This window comes from Medicago sativa, chromosome 6 (genome assembly GCF_051527215.1).
Source record: "Medicago sativa cultivar Bolivia chromosome 6, Bolivia_mono, whole genome shotgun sequence".
Classification (NCBI taxonomy): domain Eukaryota; kingdom Viridiplantae; phylum Streptophyta; class Magnoliopsida; order Fabales; family Fabaceae; genus Medicago; species Medicago sativa.
Window position 1 is genome coordinate 9594659 of NC_140754.1, and position 5864 is coordinate 9600522.

At 34.8% G+C, this 5864-nt stretch overlaps 1 long non-coding RNA gene across 1 annotated transcript; it reads left to right on the forward strand.

Annotated features, from left to right (window-relative positions):
• The first annotated feature begins 2854 nt into the window (after positions 1–2854).
• Positions 2855–5536, forward strand: LOC146912650 (uncharacterized). The gene is made up of 3 exons (XR_015016796.1): positions 2855–2926; positions 3076–3179; positions 5246–5536. It is a non-coding gene; the product is annotated as an uncharacterized LOC146912650 (long non-coding RNA).
• The last annotated feature ends 328 nt before the right edge of the window (positions 5537–5864 follow it).

Genomic DNA, 5864 nt, shown 5'->3' on the forward strand with positions numbered 1-5864 from the left:
ACTCTCCTGAACCAACTCCCATGGATGTTGACATCTCTCTAGTCAATGTTCAAGCCTCAACCTCCACCACACACATTGATTCTGACCAGCCCTCATCTTCTAACACACAAACACACCTTACCATTCCAGTTCCTAACCCTATTCAAGACTTAGAAATCAGTGATTCTGATCTTGAAATCCTTGAACATCCACCCACAAACATCCTGGAATCTGGATATATCAATTCTGAGCTTCTGACAATCTTGAGTCAGATGCACAATCTGGTGGATCAAAGAAGGACGATTGATCTCACAGGTGCATATGAAGACTCCTGGGTATCTCTTCAGAACCGGGCAGCTGAGGTTATTGAAGAAATCAAGGCTAAATGCATCAGAGTCAAGCAAGCTTCAGTCAGAAGGCTAATGGAAAACCTGAATCAGAGTCTTAGAGTAAGAAGTTCTACACTGCTCTTGGCAAACCAGCCTTTCTTCTTTGAAACGGATTACTTGACCAGAGAAGCCAGGTTGTGTAAGCTTCTGAAGAAACAGATGGCACAGCAGCAGCAAGAAGCTAGAGAAAGGGAACAAGCTCTTCTTCAGAGGCAACAACAACTTGAAGAATTGTTGAAGAAGAAGATTGAAGAAATGGAAGAGATGAAGAAACAACAACAAACCAACCCTTAGTTGCACACCCTTGTGTTCTTTCTTTGTTTGTTGTTTGTTTTATTTTCTTAGTCCTTGCTTCTGAAATCATCTTGTCTTATTTCTTTTGCTTCTGAATGCTTACTGATTCTGACTGTTTAGCTGCTTCTGACAATTGAATATACATGATTTTTGCTCTGACTTATTTAGTTCATTTTCTTTTATACTCTCTCCTGTTTGAGTTTTTTTTCTCATATCTTTTTGTCTTTTATGCTTAAATTTATTCTTTTTTTTGATAATGACAAAAGGGGGAGTATATGTGACAAGTATTTAAAGGCTCTGAGCCCCATTAATGGCATTTGAAATTTTTGAAAAACTTCTATCTTTTTACCTTATTGGTATAAGCTATGAATGAACGAAGGAGTATCAAAATTCAAGTAAAGTTAATTGAACCATTCTTCTTATCTATAAGTAAATTCTTTCAATGATTCAATTTTGCTTTTAAGCTCTGATAATAATTATTGCGCAAAATGAATTTAATTAACCTGGATAGAACTTAGGGGGAGCTTACAAACCTCACCTTAAAGACTATCAGACTCAGGGGGAGTTGAGCTTACAAACCTCAGAACCCCAAAGTCAACTTGTTAATTAGATTAACAACAATTGATCAATTTTAAATACTTTTGTTTGTCATCATCAAAAAGGGGGAGATTGTTGGAACAAAATGTGTTTAACAATAAACCTTAAAGAGTTTTGATGATAACAAGGTATTAAAAATTGTAAATTGGATTAGCTAATATTTTTTCAAGTGTACAGGACCATAAGTATAAAGTTACATCATCATTGGTTCTGAATGAGCAAATAAAGAGCTATGGAAACAACAAAAATTTGAAGCTTGGACGCTCCTGAAGGCAACTTGCTCCTGAAGAAAAAGCGCTCCTGAAGTCAAGTTGCTCCTGAAGAAAAAGCGCTCCTGAAGTCAAGCTGCTCCTGAAGAAATAGCGCTCCTGAAGTAAGCTGCTCCTGAAGAATAGTGCTCCTGAAGACAAGAGGTCCAGAAGTCACATCATCAGAAGCTGCATCATCAGAAGCTGCAGAAGTCATCTCATCAGAAGCTGCATCATCAGAAGCTGCCTCATCAGAAGTCATTTCACCAGAAGCTGAATATCAACTGGATTTGCAAAGAATCAAGAATTGAAGAATCATCAATGCAAAAGCTGTCTATTGGATTCGAAAACACAAACAAAGGATTAGTGGAGCTTGCAACGGTCATTTCAAAGGTGTTTGAAGGTGTGTGTTTGCAATTTGGACGAAAGCGTTGACATTGTACTTTGTACGAATTGTACAACCACGTTCTCCACTACTCTGTTTTGTGTCTGCACTTCAAGACAAGAAAACAGCTCCAGAATACGGTCTCGCCTGCATAGATGTTCCTTTGGATAAGGAATGGATTTCAAATTTGTTCTTCATAGGACAACAACCAAATCAGGCAAAAGATCATTGGTGAAAGATCAAGCTTCAACAACGACTCTTTGGTGTGCTGGCAATTTCACAACGTCTCTTTCACACCTCTATATAAAGGAGTGAAGACCTAGAGATTTGGTAATGCAAGAACGCTGAACGAAAGACTCACAAGATTTTCACAAGTACCAAACCTCTGCTGAAATTGTTCTGCATTCACTTAGAATTTCTGTGTCTCAAAGTCATATCTTAGAAACTCTTAAGTCCATTGAGTCTGTATCTGATTTGTATTGCGAGCACCTCTGATTGTATATCAAGTGTTCAACCTTAAACAATTTTCTGTGTAATTTTGTTTAGTTAGGAAGTCTCTTGCAGTTGTGCTTGAGCAGGAAGTCTCTTGATTGTGTTCTTGAGCAAAGGAAGTCTCTTGCTTGTGTGCTTGAGCATTGGAAGTCTCTTGCTTGTGTGCTTGAGCATTGGAAGTCTCTTGCTTGTGTGCTTGAGCATTTGTAATCAGATATTACTCATAGTGAAATCTCCTTGGAAGTGCAAGGGGGACTGGACTACTTCCGGATTGTGGAAGGAACCAGTATAATTGCTTTGTGTCGTTCTTCTTCTCTCTCTCTCTGTTTTATTCCGCTGCATTTAGATTCTGATTATCACTTCAGAAGCTGTCTCACTTAGCTTCTGATCAGTGTGTTCAGTCTTTAGGAGAAAAGAAGAATTTTTCTAAAACACAATTCAACCCCCCTTCTTGTGTTTTTCTCACCTTCAACCCAAACCCATCACATTCCATCTTTGTATTATTTCATCTGTGGTCCCTATCGAACTCTTCTCTCAACAAGGTGAGTATGAAGCTTGCTTAATCTGAAATACCCAAACCCTCATCTTTGTATTATTCTTGATTTTAGTTGGTTAATATGATTGAAGATTTACTGCTGTTGTGAATTTGTTTTCGTTTTTGTTTTTTTTTTTGTTTTTGTTTTGCTGGTAGAAAAACTGAGGTTTGTGAAAAGAAACAAGCGGATCTACTGTTATTTGAGGAGGTTTGCTGCCAAATCAGGAGGATCTAGAGCTGCGACCCATCACTGTTAATTGGTGAGGATACGAGTTATTTGAATTTCTTGTTTTGTTTGAGTTTTGTTTCTTAAAAACCAAATCAGGAATAATGAAATTTTTTTAATACAAGTTTTAATAATATGATGGATTTATTCCTTAAAAAAAATGATGGATTTACGTTGAACTACTGTTATGTGAGAAGGTTTGCTGCTAATTGCTAGTACACAAAACATAGATAGCAATTAGTTTAATAAATTAATTATTTGAAGTTTCAAAGCTCTCAGTATTATTAAACAAAGATGACATGATTCTAGAACCTGTACTTGTGTTTCATGGAATTGGATTTCATGGATTTGGATATCATTGTATCTTATTTCTGAGAGTAGAGAGACTTCATATTGTTGAAAATTCAACCAAACATTACAGTATTCCATCTCTCTGTCATTCTGTTCATAAAAATTCAACCAAACATATTAGAGTTAAAAATAGTACCATTAATGTTGATCAATAATACTAGTATAACAGGTTTAAGTAAGATCATTTTTGGATTTCAATAATACTAGTATACACACATATTTAAATCCCTTAAAGAGTGATCCGAATGCACTCGTTAGCATGAATTTCACCACCTAATAGTATATGTCAACATTAAGCATAGATACACTATTCTACCACCTCTTCAATGTTACATTATCATATATCTACTCCTCTGTTACTCAATTTTGACTAATATACAATTAAGTTAAATTATACATTTCCATAATCATTCAGAACCTTAATCATTTAGCACCTAATTAACAGAAACCCTTCTCTCTCTATTCACCCCTTTATTGAGTTGTAATTCAAATGATAGACTTAGAAATGATTGGTTAGTTACTAAGTTTAAACAAACTCAGGAAGTTACGGTGAAAGTAACTAACCACTAGAGTTAGTTCAGAAAGCATACGACTTTTTGATGAACCACAAACATTAACACAGATACTTGACATGACGCAGACACGTTGACACCACTAGTATAAAGACATTTTAACTTCTAGGTAAACGGGTGACTCTAGAGTTAGGCAACAGTTCGCAACTCGAGCATGTTCTTATCATGTTCATCAATGTCAGCCTCCTAAACACGATCATAAATATCAGCAAATCCATTGTTACCTATGAACCAAAGACATCAACACAGACACCTAACATGACAGAGACACGTTGACACCACTAGTTTAAAGATATAGAACACTAATACTGCTAGATACATTTATTTATAAAAAATATCATAACTGAGAACCAAAATATATACTTGTGCATCTAAATTGAGCAATTTATTTCATTTTAAAACATTCTTAAACAAGATACAATAATATTTAACTTTTTATTTGTTCATCTACTACAAGACTGAAAATGTTGTATCAAACATAATGTCTTTGACCCCTAATTGATCGACATTGTTCTGACACATTGTTTATCCTTGTAGATGTGTTTTAAGATATATCGACATTGTACTGACTTCAAAGCTCTATTCTTGTTGAATAAACAAAGTTTACACACAAATCTTTTTTTCTCTCCTAAGGTTTCCACAAGCTCTTAGTTTCTTGCTGTTTTTTTTCAACCTTTTGTGAGAGTTAGTTTTTTCAATCGCTTTATGATCTAATCTTGAAGCTGATTGCCTTTTTAAATTGTGATGAGAGTATAGAGGATCATGCAAACATTTTAATTCTTGATATGGGAGATGCATGATGTTTGTAAGCCAGGTCTATAGTTTCAAGCATATTCTGCCCAACAGTGTGGGACATGTGATCCACCACATTGTCATATTTGTCCATTGCCCTCTATTTTTTCATGGTGCTCATAACAGTATGATTCCTAGAGGTTTTTTGGAAAGGATCTTTAGGTTAACAACTCATGATGGTCAACATGAGTTTGGAAATTTTACTGACAGAAGTTAGGAAAATAAAATGCATTAATCTTTATATTCATCAATTATGAAAAATTGATTTTGGATAATACTGTCTTTCAAGCTTTTACTTTGATTATAACTTTTACTTTGCTTAGGTTGCTGAATTGGCAATAATATCTTGCTTAATATGAGTTAACAATTATAATATTTTTTGCAGGCATCAAAAGTAGGAAGTGAATCTCCAACACCTAATGACATAACTAGATCATCAGATGAAAGCAATGCACGTGGAGCATGAGAGTCCTAATTTTAGTGACATCAGTTGTGTAGTCATTTTTATGTTTTGAAACTTGTTATTTTGAGAATAGCTAAAGATGGTGGCAATGGTTTGTGTAACTTTATGTTTGGAGACTTGTTTATATTTGAGACTTGTTTATTTTGAGAATGGATATTTGTATCAAACTCCACTTGAGTTGAATTATAAATATATCAATGACAATGTTTAAAATTTGTTTGTCCTTTAATTTTGTTCAAAAAATAGAAATGTACAATTATATATTCCTATGAAATAATAATATTAATTAAAATAATTTCAATTTTTTGAGCATTGTGGCATTTTATATGTCAATTGTGGCAGCTCAATGATTAAATATCAGAAGTAAATTCTTGCAGTTGGACATGCCACTAGTGCACAGGTCTCAGGAGTACATTCTGGCGGTTAAAACCGCCGGTACTTTCTGCATCTTACGGCAGTCAAAAATGCCAGAAACACCTATTGGCTTTGTCACAATTATGTAAATAATGGCGTTTGAAACTGCCGCTATATACAATTAAAT